Source organism: Saccopteryx leptura, chromosome 5 (genome assembly GCF_036850995.1).
Source record: "Saccopteryx leptura isolate mSacLep1 chromosome 5, mSacLep1_pri_phased_curated, whole genome shotgun sequence".
Taxonomy (NCBI): Eukaryota; Metazoa; Chordata; class Mammalia; order Chiroptera; family Emballonuridae; genus Saccopteryx; species Saccopteryx leptura.
The window spans coordinates 176,417,995-176,443,720 of NC_089507.1; the positions used below are offsets into that span (position 1 = coordinate 176,417,995).

General features: G+C 38.2%; 1 non-coding gene across 1 annotated transcript; it reads right to left on the reverse strand.

Annotated features, from left to right (window-relative positions):
- Positions 1-3,192: 3,192 nt before the first annotated feature.
- On the reverse strand, positions 3,193-3,316 carry LOC136407369 (small nucleolar RNA SNORA28). The gene has a single exon (XR_010751912.1). It is a non-coding gene; the product is annotated as a small nucleolar RNA SNORA28 (small nucleolar RNA).
- Positions 3,317-25,726: the final 22,410 nt, after the last annotated feature.

Consider the following 25,726-nt stretch of genomic DNA (forward strand, 5'->3'; position numbering starts at 1 on the left):
CAGCCTCTGGCAGTTGCCGTTTGGAAACTGAATTTGGCTGATTCAAAACATTTGGAGTCTCGAGACTGATTGGTAAGGAAGCTTCCTCTTTGAATATTTGGAAACAGAGCTCTAGTTAGAAAAGGGTGTAGTGGAGCAGGCGGGATGCCACCTGATTTCTTCCCACCCAGTCGGGGAACGCAGGACGCTGCCTTTTCCCTTTGGTTTTAGTTTAGAAGTTTTGTTTGTTTTGTGCGCATATTTGGTTTGTTTGTCTGCTTCGCCCATTGCTTCCTCACAGGATTCCTTTGAGAGTCAAGGGCCATGGGTCAGGGGAAATCTGCTGCCCTAATGCCTCTTCAGCACTTGCTTGATAACTTTTCTGATTTCTCTCACAGGGATTGAGACTATGGGACTCCTGTTGATTCTGCCATGTTGCGAACTCTTTGGGAACTAGAATGGCCAACTTAAGAGCAGACTGGCCAAACCAAGGATTGCTAGACCCATAGAAAACAGAGAGTTTAGCACACTATCACCAGCACCCACCTGCAGGCAGGTGGCACGGTCAGTATGCAGCCCAGTATAGCAGCAGAGGTAGAGAAAGAAAAGGCAACCAGGCTGCAGTTGGCTGCAGAAGTAGCAGAGAAAAGGGAAAAAAGAAGAAGAAGCAGCAGGCTCCCCTCACAGTTTCAGGCACTTGCCCCTCCCCCTTGCACACTGGAAATCCCAGGCACCCTGATTCTCTTTTTTTGTTGTTGTTTTTTGTTTTTGTTTTTTTATTCATTTTAGAAAGAAGAGAGAGAGAGAGAGAAGGGGGGAAGATCAGGAAGCATCAACTCCCATATGTGCCTTGACCAGGCAAGCCCAGGGTTTCGAACCAGCAACCTCAGCATTTCCAGGTCGATGCTTTATCTACTGCACCACCACAGGTCAGGCCCTGATTCCCTTTTTTGTATAACAAAGAAACTTCTTTCTTAGCTAAGGGGTTGTGCCACTGCTTAGTCAGGAAAAGATAACAGTGCTGTAAGCTAGAGGTTATCATCACCTTGCTACAGCCCCTGCCCTCCTCTGCTTTGGCTCCGGAAAATCTCCTCCTCCATGTGGAGCCAGACCAGAGGAGAAGATTTAGGGAATTATAGGGTTACTATGTCCCTGAGGAAATTGAGGACCTTATGTAAACTAGAATACCCCACTGTTAAGAAAATAAGTTTATAAAATTGTGTGTTTTTTTAGTTTACTACCCCGACCCTTATAATGACTTAATGTTGTAAAGGTCTATAGGTCAAAAGAGGGTTAGCATCTCTTTGCCAGCCCTCTGGGAAAGCCACAAAATAGTAACTACATTTTGACCATTCCTTATTTTTCTCTGAAAATCAGTAGTTCATTAGGAATAGTAGTTTATAATCTCTTATTGTAAATCGTACTAAATTTGTACTAATAGGAAAGCATATGAAATTGTATAGTCTGACAAATACAAAGACTTCCTTTTTGTATCAAGGATCTGTTGTTGTTAAAAATATATATTTTCTATGTTAGAAATGTATATGTTATTTCAACAGTCTTTTGTTAATTCTTCTTTTCATTTGCTATTTCATAGCCTGTGATGTTAAAATTTTAGTTTAAATATTAGGGGATATATAATAATTCAGTAATTGTTAACTGTTCAATGTTAGGTCACAAAACCCAGAGTAACAAATATTACTATTGATTGGCTTAATAGAAGAATTCTTAACATAATAGGTAGAAAGGAGAACTCTAGAGACATAATCCTGAACCTCCACCTGATTTACCACCACAAATCAAATCTTTTCTTTCCTCAGTCTAATAGGCTTCTTTAAATACAGGATTCCCAATTTTGCTCTCTTAGTCAAGCCCCTCAGTGAGACCTTCTGAGCATGGCTTTTAAGGTCTATAATGACCAAGGAAGTAACAGAAAAGGCAAATAAGGCCCCAAAGAAGTCAGGAAATACCAACTTTTGGCTCCAGCGCCCTAAGGGGCTTTATAGCATTTCATCAAGGCCCTGCTCCAGAGTGGAAAGAAGGTCATTGCACTGAAGCCTGCCAGGCTTCCCAGCTCCACCGATTGACACACCTATGCTGTGGAAAGAGGGACACGAGAAGGTAAGCTGCCCCCTTGCTCCATGGAGGGAGGGTTCAGTCTCTTCTAGCCCTGCTCCATCTACCTGTGACCTGACCTTGCCCAGCATGCTGGGAATTGCCACTGAAGGCCCAAGGACATCATGCACGAGCCTAAGGTATTTCTTCCAAGTAGCAGATAAGCTAATCTCATTTCTTGTAAACACAAGGGCCATCTACAATGCCTTGCTTGAATATTTAGGTTTTATTTACCCCTCAAAGATCTCTATTGTGGGTATTGACAATCTGATTTTATTGCTTTATTTAATGTTTAGTATCTCCTTTATTTCTCTTATCTCAATGCCCCATGCCTATTATAGGCTGGGACCTGCTGCTAATTCCAGCTAGAAACAGTGGTCACTAGGACTTAAACTCTAACTTTAAAGTGTAGAAATGTAACACCCTTTCCCTAAGTACTTACAGGTTTTATAGGTTACTCAGCAAACTGTTCAAAGACTGTCCAAGAGGCACTTCTAGCAGTACACCACCCAAGGACTGACTCCCATGTAGACGAGTCCACACACCATGATCCTGACCACTCCCACTACTGCCAAGGTAGAAGGTATACCCGCCTGGGTCCACCGCAGCCAGCTGAAGCTTGCATTCCCAGCAGAAACACCTTTGTGGACAGCGAAGACTGACCCCGCCAACACTTGTAAGCTGACCCTGAGAAGGACAGCATGCCCTGCTTCAGCCACAAACCAGAAGTTAACTGGTCCACGCATGGCTAATGCCTAGAGAAACTCACTAAGGACCTCCTTTTAATTAGACTTTGGGAGGGAGGGAAACTAAGGTAAAGGAAAGCCAAGTAAGTCATCTTAAGGTTTGATGCATGTACTGCTATGAGTCATACAGAAAGAGGGTGTAGGTCCCTTGGCTGAGAGAGAAGCTACAAGGTAAATGAAAATTATATATGTACTCATAGCTACCACTATAGAATAACCTATGAATATTGGTCATGTGTCCAATAGGCTACTTAGGAAAAGGACACCTCCAAAAGGCAATCTTTAAAAAAGGATTACTTATTACTAACTTAGTCCTCACTGAAGGTTAAGGTTTTTTGTGTTTTTTTTTAACATTGTCTAAGTCTATATAAAGGTTTGTCTCATAGAAGAGAGAGTACCCGAATAGGTTAGACTTTGTTAGTATAGCAAGCTCAAATTGTGTCAGACAGTTTTGCATCTGCCACAGAGTGTTGCTTGCAAGAAGGTTAAGGTTTTTAGAAATTAAGAATTCTGAAAAATTGGAAAGGAATTGTATGGTGTTAATGATATAAGGTGTAGAGGTACTTTTGAAAGAAAAAGGAAAAGCAAGTTGTTATGAAGGCCAGTTATTTCTAGATAAGAAAGTGCATAAAAATGAAAGGTTTATGTAAGTTGCAGAAGGTTTATGCAAGTTGTAAGAAGTTAGTACAGAGAAGAAAAATACAAAGCAGGACACATTCCTTGTGTATCAGCCCTGCAGATATTGCAGGAAAGTAGTTTATTATCTTAGAACAGTGTGTGTTTGTGTACTTTTGCAAAAATATTGTACAAACGTGTTGAAAACATTGTAACCTTGTAGGTTTTGCCTATAAATACCTCTCTCCCCCTGAGCTCATTGCTGACCATTGTGAGAGGCATAGTAGACTAGTCACTGGTCAGTGTATAAAACCCAAATTGATTACATCAGTTTAGGGTCCAGTTCCAGTTTGTAGCGGTTGCACCACAGCATTAGTTATTATACCCAGTTCAGATGAGCAATAACAAAGTTCAATGATTTGAACTAGTAAGAAGAAAATGGGCGAATGTAACATTTTAGGACAAGGGGTGCAGGCACCAGCCATGAAAACTGAGTACATCCAGTACATGGCTGGAGAAAGGGAAAAAAAAAGATAAACAACCATTAGAAATGTAGCAATATTTTCCACAGAACTCTATGTACCCGGCATCAAGAAAACCCTACCCTAGAGATTTAGCTAAGAACAAGGGCAGCTAATTGCACCTCTCCCTCCCTTGTAAACATTTCTTGCTTGCTCAGCCTAGATAGCCACCCTATAAAAAGGAGCCATTTTAGAAGCTCGGGGCTGCAGTGCTCCCTTGCATGGATTGCCTGTAGTCCCTGCACAGGTTTGCAATAAAATTTATAAAATTCACTTTGGGTTTTCTGTGGTCTGTCTCCTGAGATGTAACACAGGGAGCTCAGAAAACAACTCAGTGAACACAAAGAATATATTACCAAGGAAATTGAAACTATAAAAACAAATCAAACAGAGATGAAAAGCTCAATTCATGAGCTGAAAAACGAGGAAACAAGCTTAGCTAATAGAACAGGCCAGATAGAAGGTAGGATTAGTGAAATAGAAGACAAACAACTTGAGGCACAACAGAGAGAAGAAGAAAGAGATTTAAAATTTTTTTAAAAAAATGAGAAAGCCCTACAGGAAATGCCTGACTCCATCAAAAAGAATAACATAAGAATAATAGGTATATCAGAAGGAGAAGAGAGAGAAAATGGAATGAAGACTATATTCAAACAAATAATAGATGAGAACTTCCCAAGCCTGTGCAAAGAACTAAAGCCTCAAATTCAAGAAGCAAACAGAACTCTGAGTTTTCTTAACCCCAACAAACCTACTCTAAGACACATCATAATGAAATTGGCACAAACCAACAGCAAAGAAAAAATTCTCAAGGCAGCCAGGGAAAAGAAGAATACAACATATAAAGGAAGGCCCATTAGATTATCATCAGATTTCTCAGCAGAAATTCTGCAAGCTAGAAGAGAGTAGACCCCAATATTTAAAGTCCTGAAAGAGAGGAACTTTCAGCCATGAATACTATGCCCATCAAAGCTATCCTTCAAATATGAAGGAGAAATAAAAACATTCACAGATACAGAAAAGATGAGGGAATTTATCATCAGAAAACCCTCATTCCAGGAATTACTAAAGGGGGTTCTCCAATCAGATACAAAGAACAAAAAAAAACAAAGCTACAAGTAAAAGCTCCAAGAAGAACACAATAAAACCAAATTTAAACTGTGACAACAACAAAAAGAAAGGGGGGGAGAGGATGGAGATTAACAGTAGCAAAGGACAATGGAGTGCAAAACTACACACAAGATAGTGCACTACAATGAACAGGGTAGGAACCCTTTTTATTACTTAATGGTAACCATCATTGAAAAAACCACCGCAGAAACACATGATTTAAAAAAGATAGCAACAGAAGAAAGATGGATGGAATACAACAAGACAAAAACAAAAGAGAAAAACAAAAGAGAAGAATCACACAAGACACAAAAGTAACAGAAAGCAATGTATAAAATGGCAATAAGGAACTCACAAGTGTCAATAATTACACTAAATGTAAAAGGATTAAACTCACCAATAAAAAGGCATAGAGTAGCAGAATGGATTAAAAAAGAAAATTCAAGTGTATTCTGCCTACAGAAAACTCATCTAAGCAACAAAGATAAAAACAAATTCAAAGTGAAAGGCTGGAAAACAATACTCCAAGCAAATAACATCCAAAAAAAGCAGGCATAGCAATACTCATATCTGATAATGCGGACTACAAGACAGAAAAAGTACTCAGTGACAAAAATGGTCATTTTATAATGATTAAGGGGATGCTGAATCAAGAAGACATAACAATTCTTAATATATATGCACCAAACCAAGGAGCACCAAAATATATAAGACAGCTACTTATTGACCTTAAAACAAAAACTGTCAAAAATACAATCATACTTGGAGACCTTAATACACCGCTGATGGCTCTAGATCGGTCATCCAAACAGAGAATCAATAAAGATATATTGGCCTTAAACAAAACACTAGAGCACCTGGATATGATCAACATCTACAGGACATTTCATCCCAAAGTGACAGAGTATACATTTTTCTCCAGTGTACATGGATCATTCTCAAGAATTGACCATATGTTGGGCCACAAAAACAACATCAGCAAATTCAGAAAAATCAAAGTTGTACCAAGCATATTTTCTGATTATAAAGCCTTGAAACTAGAATTCAACTGCAAAAAAGAGGGAAAAAACCCCACAAAAATGTGGAAAGTAAACAACATACTTTTAAAAAATGAATGGGTCAAAGAAGAAATAAGTGCAGAGATCAAAAGATATATACAGACTCATGAAAATGACAATACGACATATCAGAATCTATGGGATGCAGCAAAAGCACTGATAAGAGGGAAGTTCATATCACTTCAGGCCTATATGAACAAACAAGAGAGAGCCCAAGTGAACCACTTAACTTCATACCTTAAGGAACTTGAAAAAGAAGAACAAAGACAACCCAAAACCAGCCGAAGAAAGGAGATAATAAAAATCAGAGCAGAAATAAATGAAATAGAGAACAGAAAAACTATAGAAAAAATTAATAGAACAAGGAGCTGGTTCTTTGAAAAGATCAACAAAATTGACAAACCCTTGTCAAGACTTACCAAGGAAAAAAGAGAAAGAACTCATATAAACAAAATCCAAAATGAAAGAGGAGAAATCACCACAGACATCATAGATAATCAAAGAATTATTGTAGAATACTATGAAAAACTTTATGCCACTAAATTCAACAATCCTAGAACAATACAACCTTCCTAGACTGAGTCAAGAAGAAGCAGAAAGCCTAAACAGCCAAATTAGTAGAGAAGAAATAGAAAAAAACTATTAAAAACCTCCCCAAAAATAAAAGTCCAGGCCCAGATGGTTATACTAGCAAATTCTATCAAACACTCAAAGGAGACTTGGTTCCTATTCTACTCAAAGTCTTCCAAAAACTTGAAGAAGAAGCAATACTTCCAATCACATTTTATGAAGCCAACATAACCCTCATACCCAAACCAGGCAAAGACAGCACAAAAAAAAGAAAACTAGAGACCAATCTCTCTAATGAATACAGATGCTAAAATACTAAACAAAATACTAGCAAATCGAATACAACAACATATTAAAAAAATAATACATCATAATCTAGTGGGATTCATCCCAGAATCTCAAGGATGGTTCAACATACGTAAAACGGTTAACATAATACACCATATCAACAAAACAAAAAACAAAAACCACATGATCTTATCAATAGATGTAGAAAAGGCATTCGATAAAATACAACACAATTTTATGTTTAAGACTCTCAACAAAATGGGTATAGAAGGAAAATATCTCAACAGGATAAAGGCCATCTATGATAAACCATCAGCTAACACCCTATAAAATGACACAAAACTGAAGGCTTTCCCCCTTACATCAGGAACAAGACAGGGTTGTCCACTCTCTCCACTCTTTTTAATGTGGTGCTAGAGGTTCTAGCCAGAGCAATCAGACAAGACAAAGAAATAAAAGGCATCCATATCGGAAAAGAAGAAGTAAAGATATCATTTTTTGCAGATGATATGATCCTATACATTGAAAACCCCAAAGAATCTATAAAAAGACTACTAGAAACAATAAGTCAATACAGTAAGGTTGCAGGATACAAAATTAACATACAAAAGTCCATAACCTTTCTATATGCCAACAATGAAACATTTGAGAACAAACTCAAAAAAATAATCCCCTTCACGATTGCAACAACAACAAAAAAATACCTTGGAATAAACATAACAAAGAATGTAAAGGACTTATATAATGAAAACTACAAACCATTGTTATGGGAAATCAAAAAAGATACAATGAGATGGAAGAATATTCCTTGTTCTTGGATAGGAAGAATAAATATAATCAAGATGGCCATATTACCCAAAGCAATATACAAATTTAATGCAATTCCCATCAAAATTCCAATGACATTTTTTAAAGAAATGGAGCAAAAAATCATCAGATTTATATGGAACTATAGAAAATGCTGAATAGCCAAAGCAATCCTAAAGAAAAAGAATGAAGCTGGGGGCATTACAATACCTGACTTCAAACTATATTATAGGGCCACGACAATCAAAACAGCATGGTATTGGCAGAAAAATAGACACTCAGACCAATGGAACAGAATAGAAAACCGAGAAATAAAACCACATATATATAGTCAAATAATTTTTGATAAAGGGGCCAAGAACACACAATGGAGAAAAGAAAGCCTCTTCAATAAATGGTGCTGGGAAAACTGGAAAGCCACATGCAAAAGAATGAAACTGGACTACAGTTTGTCCCTTGTACTCAAATTAATTCAAAATGGATCAAAGACCTAAATATAAAACCAGAAACAATAAAGTACATAGAAGAAGACATAGGTTCTAAACTCATGGACCTTGGTTTTAGAGAGCATTTTATGAATTTGACTCCAGAGGCAAGGGAAGTGAAGGCAAAAATAAATGAATGGGACTACATCAGACTAAGAAGTTTTTGCTCAGCAAGAGAAACTGACAACAAAATAAACAGACAGCCAACTAAATGGGAAATGGTATTTTCAAACAACAGCTCAGATAAGGGCTTAATATCCAAAATATACAAAGAACTCATAAAACTCAACAACAAACAAACAAACAATCCAATAAAAAAATGGGAAGAGGACATGAACAGACACTTCTCTCAGGAAGAAATACAAATGGCCAACAGATATATGAAAAGATGCTCATCTTCACTAGTTATTAGAGAAATGCAAATCAAAACTGCAATGAGATACCACCTCACACCTGTTCGATTAGCTATTATTAACAAGACAGGTAATAGCAAATGTTGGAGAGGCTGTGGAGAAAAAGGTACCCTCATTCACTGTTGGTGGGACTGTAAAGTAGTACAACCATTATGGAAGAAAGTATGGTGGTTCCTCAAAAAACTGAAAATAGAACTACCTTATGACCCAGCAATCCCTCTACTGGGTATATACCCCCAAAATTCAGAAACATTGATATGTAAAGACACATGCAGCCCCATGTTCATTGCAGCATTGTTCACAGTGGCCAAGACATGGAAACAACCAAAAAGCTCTTCAATAGAAGACTGGATAAAGAAGATGTGGCACATATACACTATGGAATACTACTCAGCCCTAAGAAATGATGACATCGGATCATTTACAACAAAATGGTGGGATCTTGATAACATTATATGAAGTGAAATAAGTAAATCAGAAAAAACCAAGAACTGCATTATTCCATACATAGGTAGGACATAAAAATGAGACTAAGAGACATTGATAAGAGTGTGGTGGTTATGGGGGCAGAGGGAGGGAAGAAGGAAGAGGGGGAGGGAGAGGGACTCAAAGAAAACTAGATAGAAGGTGACAGAGGACAATCTGACTTTGGGTGATGGGTATGCAACATAATTGATTGACAAGATAACCTGGACATGTTTTCTTTGAACATATGTACCCTGAGTTATTGATGTCACCCTAGTAAAATTAATAAATAAAAAAAAGGACCAGAGGGAAAGCGGTCAGAGGGAAAGGGGATGAGAGGATGGAATCATAGAAGGGATAGAGATTAGTGAAATTATATATACATAACACAGCATTATAGAGAGCAAGAGGGAAGTGGGGAAGGCATTTGGGGGAGGGGACAAGGGGGATGTCGAGAGGATCAAGGGGTTGGAGGGAGATATATTCAGTGGGACACTCAAATCTATGTTAACACAATTTAATTAAAATCAATAAAAAAATTTAAAAAGAAAGAAAAAAGAAGCAACTTTATGCTAGCAAATTGGACAATTTGGACCAAAAGAATACATTCCTAGAAGTATACAATCTTACAAAACTTAAAAAAAAAAAACAGAACAATCTGAACAGACTGATTACAACTAGTAAAATTGAAGCAGTAATCAAAAAACTTCCAACAAACAAAAGTTCTGGACTAATGGCTTCAACAGTGTATTTTACCAAATTCAAAGAAAAATTAACACCTATCCTTCTCAAACTATTCCAAAAAATTCAAGAGCAGAGAAGACTCCCTAGCTCATTTTATGAGCCTAGCATTATCTGAGTTCCACAACAAGATAAAAACAAGGAAAGATAAGAAAAGGTCATTATTCCTGATGAACATAAACGCTAAATTCCTCAAAAAATATTAGCATCCAGATCCAGCAATACATTAAAATAGTCATGCAACACGATAAAGTAGGATTTATTCTGGCAATGCAAAGTTGGCACAACATTAGCAAATCAATAAGCATGATACATCACATAAACAAAATGAGAAATAAAAATCATATGATCATATCAATAAGATGCAGGAAAAGCATTTTATAAAATCCAGCACCCATTTATGTTAAAAACACTCAGCAAAGTGGGAATACAAAGAACACACCTCAATGTAATAAAGGCCATACATGACAAACTGATAGACAACATCATACTCTATGGGAAAAAAACTACAAGCATTTTCCTTAAGATCAGGAACAAGACAAGGATGTCTGCTATTATCACTCTTATTCAATATAGTACTGGAGGTCCTAGCCTCAGCAATCAGACAAGAAGAAGAAATAAAAGGCATCCAAACTGGAAAGGAAGAAGAAAAGCTCATTATTTGCAGATGACATGATACTGTAAATAGAGAACCTTAAAGATTCCACCAAGAAAACTACTAGTACTAATAATGAATTCAGTAAAGTAGCAGGATACAAAATAAATATCTAGAAATCAGTTGCATTTTTATACACGAATAATGTTCTACCAGAAAAGAAAACAATACCACTCAGAATTTTTTTAAATAGAATAAAATATTCAGAGATAAATGTAACCAAGGATGTAGAAACCTGTACTCAGAAAATTGTAAGTCACTGAAGAAAGAAATTGAAGAAGATACAAACAACTAGAAGCATATATTATGTTAATGGACAGAAAGAATTAACATCATTAAAATGTCCATATTACCCAAAACAATCCATGGATTTAATAAAATTTCTACCAAGATACTAATGGTGTATTTTACAGAACTAGAACAAATATTCTAAAATTTTATATGGAACCAAAGAAGACCCCGAATAGTCACAGCAGTCTTGAAAAAGAACAAAGTTGGAGCAACCACACTACCTGATATCAAAATATACTTCAAGGTCATGGTAAACAAAAGAGCATAGTATTGGCATTAAAACAGAAATGTAGACCAATGGAACAAAATAGAGAACCCAGAAATCAATGCATGCTTATATGGTCAATTAACATTTGACAAAGGAGATAAAAACATGCACTGAGGTAATGACACTTTATTCAATAAATGCTTTTAGGAAAATTGGACATATATGTGCAAAAAAGTAAAACTAAACCACCTTCTTATAGCATATACAAGAATGAACTCAAAATGAATTAAAGACTTAAATATTAGACACAAAAATATAAAAGTCCTGGAAGAAAACATAAGCAGTGAACTCTCAGATATTTTTTGAAGCAATATATTTTTAGATATATCCCTTTGGGTAAGAGAAATGTGAGAAAATATAAACAAATGGGACTACATCAAACTAAAAAGTTTTTGCACAACAAAGGAAACCATCAAGAAATTTGAAAGATCCTGACCAGCCAGTGGCACAATGGATAGAGCATTGGACTGGGACGCAGAGGACACGGATTTGAGGTCCCGAGATCAGGCTGATCCAGCTTGAGCGCAAGGTCTCCGGCTTGAGCCTCGGATCATAGACATGACCCTATGGTCACTGGCTTGAGCCCAAAAGGTTGCTGCAAGGGGTCACTCGCTCTGTAGTAGCCTCCCCCCACATCAAGGCACATATAGGAAAGCAATCAATGAACAACTAAGATGCTACATCAAAGAATTGATGATTCTCATCTCTCTCCCTTCTTATTTGTCTGTCTCTATCTGACCCTCTCTCTGTCTCTCTCTCTCTGTCTCCGTCACAATAAAAAAATAAATAAATAAATGATAAGAGAACCCACTAAATGGAAGAACATATATTAAAAATTTGTAAAAACCTTATAAAACTCAACACGAAAACACAAACAATCCAAATAAAAAGTGGGCAAAGGACCTGAATAGACATTTTTCCAAAGTTAACATAAAGATGGCCAATAGACACATGAAAAGATGTTCAATGTCACTAGTCATCAGAGAAATGCAAATTAAAACTACAATGAGATATCACTTCACACTTGCCAGATGGCTTTCATTAACAAATCAACAAACAACATGGGCTGGCCAATGTATGGAGAAAAGGGAACGTTCCTGCACTGCTGGTAGGAATGCAAACTTGTACAGCCACCGTAGAAAACCTTATGGAGTTACCTCGAAAATTAAAATTGGAACTGTCTTGTGACCCAAAGATTTCGCTTCTGAGAATTTATCCAAAGAAACCCAAAACACTAATTCAAAAGAATGTATGCACCCCTATGCTCATTACAGTGTTATAGTCAAGATTTGTAAGCAGCCCAAGTGCCCAAGAGTAGATGGGTAGATAAAAAAAACTGTGGGACATTTACACAATGGAACACCAGAAGGCCATGAAAAAGAGAGAAACCTTACCTTTGAACCAGCATGGGTGGACCTGTAGATCATTATGCTAAGTGAAATAAGCCACTCAGAGAAAGACAAGTACCATATAATTTTACTCACATGTGTGGAATATAATGAACAAAAAGAACTAACAAGGAAAATAGAGTCAGACTTTTATATAGAGAGCAAGCTGACAACTGTCTGGTGGGGAAGGGGGCAGTTGTTGAATGAGGGACGTGGAGGGATAGAACAAAAACGGACCAAAAAACCTCATGGACATGGACAATAGTGTGGTCATTGTGGGCAGGGGTGGCGAGAAGAAGGTGTAGAGGATTAAAAGGTGATGGACGAAGACTTGACTTGGGTTGTGAATATACAATGCAGTGTACAGAGATGTGCTGTAGAGTTAAGCTTGAAACCTCTATTATTATATTAACCAGTGTCACCCCAATAAGTTCAATTAAAAATAATAATTGATTCATTAAATTAAAACGTGTCAAATATAGAAAGTCAATGAGTATGTAATGTTAAAGAAAAAAGTTCATCTGTTATTATTGATAGTTCCTAAAGCAAGAACTCATTACACATTAGTCATCAAAAATTGGTAAAGGAAAAAACTTCAAGAATTAGGCTGTCTTTCTTGTATTTCAGAGTAACCACATAGTTCATGAGAGAAAGTTTTTCTTTATAGAAGAATTCTAGCTAATAAAGTCAGACAGAATTAGGAAATCACTCTTTTGTGGCCCTTAATGCAATAATGAATGTAAGCAGAGTTGCATTGGTCAGTGTTTAACACTGGCCAGAGTAACGGGAGGGCCTAATTTGTAGCATTGGCCATTTTCTTGGGTGTGAATACTCCATGGCTGATTTCAAATTGTCAACATGATATCACTCAGAAATTCTAATAAGAAACTTTATAGTGATGTATCAGGCTGACAACACCTGCCAAACATTATAAGCCTCATCTTTTGTTGCAGGGTTCTGTATATGTTGTATCCTTGCAAAGAAAACATGTAACCCTCAATTTAAACAATCTTCCAGATCAACGTCCAGTTGACAGAAAATATTAAGAATAGAGGAACAAATTGAACATCATCCCAAGGGAACGAACATCCAAACCCTGTAAGTGAGACAGTCTCCAGCTCAAATACCCAATGTATCCAACAAACCATTAGTAAAGGGAAGAACAGAAAAGTAAGTAAAAGACAGACAAGGAGATTGTTAAGAAATAAAAGATACTTAAGGGCTATAACTAGAAATAATGTAATATGTGATTCAAACAAACCAACTAGGTATTTGGTATATTTGAATATGAATGGATATTAGCTGATATTAAGAAATTATTTTTAGCTTTCTAGATTTATTAATGGTGTGATGGTTGTGATTTTTAAAGCTCTTATTATTTAAAGATGCATTTATGCTAAACTATTTACAGGTGAAATTATATGATATCTGTGATGTGCTCTAAAATACTCCAACAAAAATAAAATATAAAGAGTAAAAAAATATTAGACTGGTAAAATTATGAGCATTTTTAAAGCTGTGTATGGGCACATGTAGGTTTATTACACTATCCAATTTTGTGTGTTTCAAGACTCCATGAAAAAATATTTTGAATAAACCTTCAATTAAGTATTATAAAGATAAAAAAACATATTTTTAGAAAAAATAAGTAAATTCGATTTTCTCTGTATGGTGAGATAAATTATGAGGGATTATAATACTTTTGTATTTTTTATATTTTCCAACATTTTTATAATAAACATTTATTATTCTTACATCAGATATTTCTAAATGCATTCAAATTTTTAAATTCAAGAGAAAATATTAATTCAGTGGCTGAGATTCTTATGGCAAATGTTTCCTCATACTAAAAATGGATTAATGGTATTCATATTATAAACAAACTAATATTTAAATCCTCCCAAATTTTCTTCTAAAACATGCCATCATTTGATGAGAAAATCTGTCTTTTTAGTTTCTAATTATTTAAAACATTGGGAAAATGCAATAAGAGCCAAAAGCCACTGTTTAGTAATAGTTTCCTAATGTTTTCAAGATCAACACGCTTTCCCATCTGGGAACAGCAGACAAGGCCACCAGATATGAAAAACAGGGACCCTTTTGTTCATTCTCTAACACATTTGTGTCCTCTGCACAATTTCTCTTTCCTTCTCCATCCTCCCCCTTTTCCTTTAGTGTTTCTTCTTCTTTCTCAATTTGAATTTGTGGAGCCACTGGATTGCAGTAGAGACAGGGTTCAAATCCCAACTTGGCCACTAGTAAATCCCTAGGCTGCTGCAAAATGAGGGCATTAAACTCCAATATATTCTTCTTCTGCTAACATTTGCCAAGGTACAGAAATCCTGATAGTAAGTAATTTGCATTCTACTGGGAATAAAGACTTAAGTTTTCCTAGCCATGAAGGTACAATTTGTAAATGCTGAGGAATTAGGTAAGATTATACCGTGAACGTATGCATAAATACACGTACATTAGGGAACATTAAGTAATTTACAAATCATGTAAATTATGCCGCACCTGAATTGTAAATTATGAAATGGTTTCCTGTTAACTGAAGATTTAGCATTGCTCCCAGAAAAACTTGCCTTCCTCCCTAGGAATCATTTCCTCCCTGCAGATGTTGGCTAATGACTTAGCATTTGTTTCCCACCTGCACTTTCAGGGAGTCTATCTGTGCTTTCATTAATGACTCCAGAAACAGGGCTTATGCTTAGCAACAAATATAAAAAGAATATACAGCAATGACTGGTTTTGTGGGGTACCTGAAAAAAAAAACACTAAAATATGCCAAAGCAAACTTATTCTCATAAACAAATATAGAAAATTGTTATCTCTGTAGTGGTGAAAATAGCACAAAATAAATTAAAATAAAACTGATAAAACCAGGGATCTCTTGCAAGATTTGATGATGAAGTTTAGTAAGCACAAATTGCATTTAATTGAGCTTATCTATCCATCACAAAGAAGTATGGTGGTGGGTATGAATCTTCATGCACAAACAGGTGTACAAGAAATATGCATTTTGTACCCAAAGGGAGAGAAAAGGTCTGGTTTTCTTTGTGGAACAAGAAAATGACACACGCAAATTAATATCTCAGTGAATTATCCGTCTTCATGAAGTCTAAAGTGATCTTCAACACCTTTGACTGTGTCGGATGTTACCTCAGATTTGACTTGACTCCCCACAGCTAAAGGAAAGGGAGGAACTACACTCAGGGGTCATCCCTGTGCCTGATTAGCATAGAGGTTGTAGTAAAGCAGTATTTTGAGTGATAGCATCTCATATAAAATTCAGTAATTTGTTCAGCAAATGCTTATGAACACCTACTGTGTGCATACCATACTCATTATTGGATAACACTAATGAACAAGACGATTCTATTCCTGCCCTAATGGAGCCAGTGGCCTCATGGGGTAGACAGACAAAAGACCAGAAGACAAATATATTACTTCAAATTGTGCTAAGTACTGAGCGAGGACGTGCCACGGTGATGGAACAAACTGAGGTGTGATATAACTTTGGATAGAGTGTTCAGGAAAGGCCACGGATGGAGACGTTTAAGCTGAGAGGTGAAGAAGAGGAAAAAGGCAGCCAAGCCAAGCATAGGAAGAACAGCATTTGAGACATGGGAACAGCACATGAGTTGGGTGTGCCTGAGCAGCCAAACAAAGGCTTACATGATTGAAGATCAATGAACAAAGCAATGAGATAGATGTGGGGGCAGACAAGGGTACCATCCTCAGGGACTTTGAGGGTAAGACTTTGAATTTTACTTTAAGGGAATGAGCACCTCTGATAGGTTTCAAACAGAGTGACATGATCTCATTTGTGCTTTCAGAAGCTCATCGTGGTTTAAGGAGGAGAAGGACACCAGCAGAAAGCCCTGGCTGGAGACAGCAGGCCAGTCAAGGAGCAACTTGGGCCTGTCCTGGCAAGCTCGAGTGGTGATGGGATGAGGAAGACAAAGCAGAGAGAAGCCCAGAATGACCGGACTTGCAAACTGGAGGCAGGGATGCAGGAGAGAGAGATGAACAGATTGGTTTCTCATGACAAACTTCACAAGTTTCCACATCCTCCATTGCCAAAACCTGGAAACAACTCAAATGCCAATCAGTAAGCCAATGTATATTTATATATATTTTACATCCAATAGAAAAATTATATGTTTATACAACTGAATACTACTCAACAATAAAGAAGGACAAACATAGATGGATCTCAAACTGTGACACTGAACAACAACAAAACAATCAACAGAACACGTCTGTGCCTCTATGTCTATGAAGTCCTAAAATAGCCAAATCTAACATGTGGCTTAAAAGTCACAAGAGTTGCCCTGGCTGGTTGGCTCAGCAGTAGAGTATCGGCCCAGTGTACGAATGTCCCAGGTTTGATTCCCGGCCAGGGCACACAGGCGAGGCAAGCATCTGATCTCCACCCCTACCCTTTTCACTTCCTTTGATAGATAGATAGATAGATAGATAGATAGATAGATAGATAGATAGATAGATATAGATAGATAGATAGATAGATAGATAGATAGATTATATCTCTTCTCTGCTCCTGCAGTCAGGACAGCCAGGGTTCAATTGGAGTGAGTTGGTCCCAAGCACTGAGGATAGCTCCATGTTCAAGCACTACAAAAATGGCTCCAGTTGCAATGGAGCAAGGGCCCCAGATGGGCAGAGCATTGCCCCCTAGTGGGCTTACCAGGTGGATCCTAGTCAGGAGGCATGCGGGAGTCTGTCTCTGACTCCCCTCCTCTCACTAAAAAAAAGTCACAAGAGTTGTTGCTTCTGAGCATAGATGGAAGAAAAAGGGCACATGGGAACTTCCTGGGAGGGTAGGAATGGCTGTATTTTAATAGGGATGTAGGTTATACAGGTGCTTACATTTGTCAAGGTGATAGAAGTGTACTCTTAATACATGTGCATTGCATTGTATATAAATGATAGCTCAATAAAACAATATTATTTTAAAATAATAAAAGTTAAATACTTATCAAGCTTTGCTATGAAAAGCTGAAAACATTCAGGTAAAGAATAAAATTCTAATCAATAGAGCTATTGTCATTTCCCCTACTAAGCAACTTAACATTAGTAATTATACGTCAATAATTAAAATAAGAAATGTGGAAAAAACCTTGTCCTTTTATACCCTTGGTCTCATTTGTTTCTATAAGATATGTAAGGCTGGTCTTGCATTAAAATTTTACAAATCAGAGATGCTGAGTGAGCTGCTCTTTAGTGAAACAACTCTGAGGAATGTTTTACCCACTCCTCTAGGCAGGACTGAACCCAGCTGCCTGCAGAGGTTACCTGTTTACTTTCACACCTGTGTCGTAGGCACCCTCTTCTTCTCGCATCTCTTCCCTCCTCTCCTACTGATGCTTCTCTGAGTCACTTCCCACCCACATCAATGGCTGCCCGGAAACATACTCTGAGCGTGGTTCCCCCTGAGAAGGCCTCTGTGTTCCCAGGGACTCTGGAGACATGCTTCATAAGAAATCACAAGGCCAGCAGTGCCCACTCTATACCTCTGTCCCCTGGCACTTTGAGCTTCTCCTCCTTGTCCCCACATGTTTCTTCTCATCTCCTACCCCGTCCCTGCTGAAAGCTCCTCTCTAAGGCAGACATCTCCCCTTACCCATGGCCCTCAGGAGCACTCACCCCTGCTCCAGCTGGAACCTGGCTCTCACTGGAAATTGAGCTTCCCCTGGGACCCTCTTGATGAGGGTCATCTGCTGTGTCCCTTCATGCTTCATCCATCTCAGAGTCAGGAGGTAAGAGCCACCACCTCTTTATCCACAGTGTCACATCCAGGTCCTGACTCTGCCTCCCTTGTCCTCAAACTGCTACTTCCAGACTCACTACCCCCAGTTGAAGACCCTGATGGCTCCTCACTTTAGGTGCTCAGCCAACCGTGGTGATTTCTATACAGGCTGAAGGCTTTCCACTTCTTTTCCAAGAACATTTACTTGTCAGTAGCGCACCCTGACCACACACCGGACAGGTGCAAGCAGTAGACACTCACAGCCAGTGACAGTGAAAATAGTGGTTCCTCGCCCCTCAGTGAGCCAAGCCTGCTGCTTGAGCACCATTGCCTCAGAAGGGCAGGCACGACTATTAGTGGACCCTTCACTGACTTCTCTCTTCTCTCCCTGCTCCCTTCTAGGTCCCCTGGGACACTTCCCAAATAAGCCACCTGCACACAGTTCTTGTGACAGGTTCTAATTCTAGGGAACTCTCAACTAAGAGACAGCTCCCTACCATTAGCTGCTGCTCACTCACACCCCCTCAGGAGGGACTTCATTCTGAAACCTCTGTCCTTCCTTCTACCTACTGTCAGCCACTCTTGGTGATACTAAATCTCTGGGACCTCGAGCCCCACCTCTCACCCTCAGGTCTTGGGCCAACCATCACCAGTGACCTCCTGTCCCACACCACCTTACAATGCTTCCCCTTGGGTTCACCCTGGGTCTTGTCTTAGAAGCATTGAAATTTCCCTTCATACTTATACTCTCACCAGAATCCCTTTTCCTCCATTTTCTCACTTGATTACTCCCACTTCCCTTTTCTTCATCCTCATTGAGGTTTCAACTTTCTAAACTTTAGCAGGCCCTTCTCCCCCATTCCGCGTAAACCACTCTACCCTTCAACTCTACCCCTATAGATCACACTGACGCCCTGGCCTCCCTGCACTGTGAGTATACAATATATTCATATGTGCTCATATTGAATATACATCTGGTTTCTTGATATTTTTGAAATTTCAGATGTAACACATATGTCTCCCCTCCACACACACATTAAAAATTTAATACATTCTTATTCTAGTATCACAAAAGTAATATGTCACCATGTGGAACAAGACAGTCGAGTAATTTTCTACACCAGTGTGCTATGTTATGGATGCGCCATCTGCCAAACAGTGGACACGTGTGCTGAAGATTGACATTGTTATATTCACTTGATGAACCAAGTGGCAAATACATCCCAGTTGGACTAACAGGAATGTTGATGGTATTCGTAATTTAACAAGGGAGTCTGCATTTATGTGGGGAGTGAGGGTCTTAATTTTTCTCCCATTTGTTACCTGAACAAGCAGGAGGCTGAAATGCTGGTCCAAAGTTGGGCATGAAGTATGATGGGACTGGCCCATCATTCCCCAGGGCAGGAGGCTTTTGAATTACTGCAGATAGTCCCTCCAATAAAAGGACATCAATTTCCCCTTGAATCATGACCCTACTAGGGGACTCTAGGGCATTATTGCTATTTCATGGAGTACTATACTAGGTCACACAGTGCTCTGTGAGTGCACTGCAGGAACAGTTACTCTGACTACACGGGAACTGCCTCATGGTCCTGAGGACACTGCAGGGTGCCTGTGGGCACTCACTGAGCAGATGTGGAGAGGCGAGGAGGATGAGTCACATGTGTGCACATGCGCCTGCAGGAGTATGTGTTCAGGGCAGGGGACCTGGAACTAGAGGCTCTCTTCCCCATCATCTCAGGCCAGTTTGCCAACTGCCAATAATCTTGGTGCTAAAAGTATGTCAGGGTCAAGGATTAAACCAAAAATGTATCCTCAACAGCCCTGATTTCCACCTTTGGTGTTTCTCTCCACCTCCTCTAGCATGACTCAGTTCTCCAGGAATTGTGGTACTTTTAGGAACAGTCCAGGGTGAGAGCTGAAGGCAGAGATGGAACGCCTTCTTCTTTCACATCCTCCCCATGCTAGTTCCTCCACTCTCCCCATTTCTGTTGAGAAGCTGCCTCCCCACAGGCTGGGTACCTCCAGTCCCCTACATTCTCATGCCCTTCATATCCAATCAGCTTCCCAGTGACCCCACTTCTCCAGGTCTCCAGTCACACTTGTCTTCTTCATTCACAAGTCTGCTTCATGTCTTGATTGCCCTGATAGAAATCAACAGTTTCCCAGCTGGTCTCCCCACTGCAGTGCTCTCTTTGACATGAACTGATTCTATGTATAGATGCACACCTTGGCTTCTATTACTCCCTTGTTCCAAACCTTCAGTGACACTCCCTTACATTTTGAGTGGCATCCTGACCCTCCATAAAATGACCCTGGTCCCTTGTCCTAGCCCCCAAGTCCCTCTTTCAGCCTTGTCCACTCTGCATTCTCCCTTCAGCTCCCCTCACTGTGCTTCAGCAGGAACCCAGCACTGCTCCATGCAAACACCAGCCTCTCCTTGTCTCCATACAGGACCACACGCCTTTAGGACACAAGGGGGAATCTGAAAGAAAGTGAAGAAGGTGAATGATCTTATTTTGAACATTCCTGCTTAACTGATTGTATTAAAGAATTGCTGTTCTCTTTGTTCATCTTTTGTTTTAGTTCAATGTGATCTCTCTCTTTCTTTCTCTCTCTGCCATCTCCATCCTCCTGATGTCTTGGTTACACTGCCTCCAAATCCATCTTCAGTACTCAATTTGGAGCTTGAGGGTCTCTATTATTCTGGATGGGAGTAGCTAATATACACACACAAGTGTGTGTATGATTGCCCCTCGCCATATCGCATTTCACTTTTCACAGTCTCACTGTATCGTGGATTTTTAAATTGTATATATCTAATTTTGTATAACAGATTTTTTTGCTATGCTATATATATATTTCAGTGCAAACATCAAACACTACTCTTTATAGATACATATAAATTATATAAATGTAGATGTAAGATATAAATACAGATATACTCACATATATAGTCTTCAGATATTCATGGCATATTCTCTATGTATATGTCATATCTGTAGATAAATATGGAGAGATTTATTTTAAAAATTTGCTCCTACATTTGTAGAGGATATGAAGTGTGAAGTTTGCAAAGAAGGCTGGCATACTTAAGTCTCAATGGAGGCAGAAGTCCTTCCCTTTCTGGGGACCTTGGTCTTCTCTCTTACAGCCTTCAGTTGATGGTTACAGCCTTCAGCCTAATGGTGAGGCATATTCACATTACTGTGGGCAATCTGTTTTACTCAAAGTCTATTGATTTAAATTCTGATCTCATCCACAAAACACCTTCACAGCAACATCTAGACTGGGTATGACCAAGCAACTGTTTGCCACGGCCTAACTGAGTAGAGACATTGGTGAGTTTATAGTCACTTATAAATTCAGCAAACGTATGAAAAAAAATTTTCTGTGCCTAAGTAATACATGTCTTACGAAATTTAAACACAAACAGCAAGCAGAGACTCAGAGATCCCTGCCTCCGCCCAGAGAGGACTGTCACCATGCTCAAAGTGTGTGAACATGATTCTTTTTTTATTAAATTTATTGGGGTGACATTGTTTAATAAAATAATATAGGTTTAAAAGTTAGAATTCAATAATACATTTGTATGTTGTATTGTGTGTTCACCACCCAAAGTCAAGTCTCATTCCATCACCATTTATCCCACTTTATCCTCTCCCACCTCACCCCACACCCCTTTTCATCTGATAATCACCATACTCTTATCAGTCTATAAGGGGTTTTTTTATTCGCTTAATCTGTTCACCTTTTTCACCCAACCCCCAAACCCCCTCCCCTCAGACAGCTGCCAGTCTGTTTTCTGTAACTATGAGTCTGTTTCTATTTTGTTTATTTTATTCATACCACATTACCCAGCTTTGGACCAGTATTTCAGCCTTGTGCTTGCCCAAGTGGCAAAAGATAGAAAAATTAAGACCCTCACCCCCCATATAAATGCAGACTTCCTTGTTAAATTACGAATATCATCAACATTCCTGTTAGTCCAACTGGGATGTATTTGCCATTTGGTTCTTCAAGAAAATATAACAATGTCAATCTTCAGCACACATGTCCACTGTTTGGCAGACGGTACATCCACAATATAGCACACTGGTGTAGAAAATTACTTGATTCCCTTGTTCCACATGGTGACATATTACTTTTGTGATACTAGAATAAGAATGTATTAAATTTTTAATGTGTGTGTGGAAGGGAGGCATATGTGTTACATCTAAAATTTCAAAAATATCAAGAAACCAGATGTATATTCATATGAGCACATATGTATACACACATATACTAAACATCCCTTTAAAATGGAACAGTTTTGACCTATGGTGGCACAGTGGCTAAATCATCAATCTGGAATGCTGAGGTTGCCTGTTTGAAACCCTGGGCTTGCCCGGTCAAGGCACATATGACAAGCAACCAATGAACAACTAAAGTGAAACAACTATGAGTTGTTACTTCTCACTCCCCACCCCTTCCCTGTAAAATCAATAAATAAAATATTTTTTAAAAATTCCCTGACCAGATAGCTCAGCTGGTTAAAGCATCATCCCAAAGCGCAGAGGTTGCTGGTTCAATCCCTGGTCAGGGCATATCCAGGAGCAATGTTCCTCCCTTATTCTCTCTCTCTCTCTCTCTCTCTCTCTCATAAAATCAATACTTTAAAAAAAATGGGACAGCTTCATTTGTATCCTTTGGTGTTACTGAAGAATTGTGAGTGAATAAAACCATAAGAAAACATATGGAAGAGCACTGAATAGATTATAAGTATAATCTACATTGTTTTAGTAGCATCCTAGAGAGAAAGAGGCCGACAATGGTACTTTTTGGTTGTTTGTAGCTCATGGAAGCTCCTGCCAGGGACATTTCTTATGTATCATACCATCCCATCTGATGTTGTGAGGGACCATTTTCTTTAAACCGAGGAATAAGCTAATCAAAAAAGTGCACAAACAAAATATGAACTAAAATTTGTCTTAATCTGAAAATATGTGGCCCCTCACCCCTACTCACACCATAGCCGCATCTCTGGCCATGTAATGAATGCTTTCAGAACACTCACTAGCAAAGTTTATGGTGATTGTATGCAGTGTGCAGAAATTGCTTTGAAAGTCTTCTTGGCAAAATTATACTTTCTGGCTTAGAAATTGGGGACATTGACCTTGTGTGGTGTCCTTCTTTTCTGCTTCAGGACACCGCTTTCCCCACCCACATTGGGTGCATAAAACGGGATTATATCCTATGGTTGGGTTGCTCCCTTTATCATTATTCAGTGTCTTCTTTGTCTCTTACTATAGCCTTTGTTTTAAAATCTCTTTTGTCAGATATAAGTATTGCTACCCCAGTTCTATTTTTTTCATTTCCACTTGCATGAATTCTCATTTTCCATTCTTTTATTTTAGTCTGTATGTATCCTTTGTCTGAGGTGGGTCAGCTTTTGCTTTCTTTTCCACGCAGCTATCCTATGTCTTTTGATTGGAACATTTAAGCCATTTACATTTAAAGTGATTATTAATAGGAACATATTTACTGGCATTTTATTATTTTAACTATGTTTCTCTGTTTTTATGCTCTGTTTATTATTATTATCATTTTATTATTTTATTCTTATTCTTTAAGCAGGCCCTTTAACATTTCTTGTAATACTGGTTTGTTAGTAACAAACTCTTTTAGCTTTTTTTTGTCTGGAAAGCATTTTATTTCTCCTTCAGTTTGAAATGATAGCCTTGCTGGATAAAATAGTCTTGGTTGCAGGCCCTTGCTTTTCATCACTTTGAATATTTCATGCCAATCTTTTCTGGCCTGAAATGTTTCTGTTGAGAAATCAGCATACAATCTATGAGAGCTTCATTGTAGGTAACCAACTGCCTTTCTGTTGGTGCTTTTAAAATTTACTCTTTTTCTTTTAAACTTTACCATTTTAATTATTATACTGGGGAAAAAATTTTTGTTGCATTCACAAAACACTTGTTCTTACCTAATTTGAGTGTGCTGATCTCAAATCTGACATTAGTTTTAGTTTTCTCTGCAAGCTATAGTTTTTTTGCAATTCAAGATTTTAGGTTTTCATCTTATTGTAAAATTTTCAACATTTAGTTTAACATAATGAAGTAGAATGTCTTCTTGGGCATCATCTTTGTGAAAATATAATTTATATAATGCAGTAAATACACTAATACAGTAAAAATATGATTGCATCAGGATTTGTCTACAATTTCAAAATAGAACATATTAAAACACTTATTTTAATTATAAAATTTGCGCAACACTTATTTAAGTTCTAGCTGTCAAGAAATAGCTGCCATTCTGTTGGACTGTAAGTGGTAACACCTAGCAAAAATTTGCATTTGTAGCTCTTGCGTTTGTGTACTTGTTGAGGACAATCTCATTTGATGTTCCAGCAGTAGTCTGCTCATCACTAACAGCTCCAAGATTTTGGGGAAACTTATCAAGGTGACCGTTCAGGAAGTGAATCTTAATGCTCATGTTATATCCAATGTCACGGAAAGCCAACAGCATCCTTTGAACCAGAAGTTCATAGTTTTCTGCTTTTTTGTTGCCAAGGAAGTTCTTTGTAACTGCCACAAAAGACTACCATGATGCTTTCTCCTCCTTATTCATCTTCCTGGCAAATTCTTCATCACGTATAAGGGTTCGAATTTGAGGTCCATCGAATACACCTGCTTTTATCTTTTCGAAAGACAAGGCAGGAAAAGCAGAAATAATATGTTGAAAGCATTTACTTTCTCTATTCAAAGTCTGATCAAACTGCTTCATTAAGCAAAGTTTGATGTGAAGTGGGGGAAAAATGATCCTATCTCAATTAACTACAGGTTCATTCACAATATTTTGCATCGCTACTTCCAGTGCTTCACGTTTCAGCCAATCCTTCTGTATCCAGTGTTTCTCTCAAGCTTGGCTGTCCCACAAACACAAAAAGCAAGGATACTTCATGAAACCTCTCTGTTGTCCTAGCAGGAAATTTACCATTTTAAGATTCACACAAATGATCCAGTTATGCTCCTTATACTTCAGAAAGTCGAGGACAATTTTTATGTCATTATAATCTCACAGATGAGTTGAATAACCAGTTGGAACCACTGCATAAGCATTACTGTTGTGTAGGAGAACACATTTCAGACTCCATTTAGAGCTGTCAAGAAATAGCCGCCATTCTGTTGGACTGTAAGTGGTAACACCTAGCTGGCTGAGAAGACTACTGATATTATGACAGTAAATGAAGTGTTTGTCTTTGGAAAAAAAGTCCACAAAAATTTGTTCAACCTTCCTGAAATGGGATACTTTAGCTGACCAGTGAAATACATTCTTTTCTTGAAGCCTGGAGACTAATAACTCAGCTGTTTTCTTTGATAGGCCCAAATATCTTACTAAATCATTCAATTTGGGTTGGCTAAACTGCCGAGGGGTTAATGACTGCTTGGCA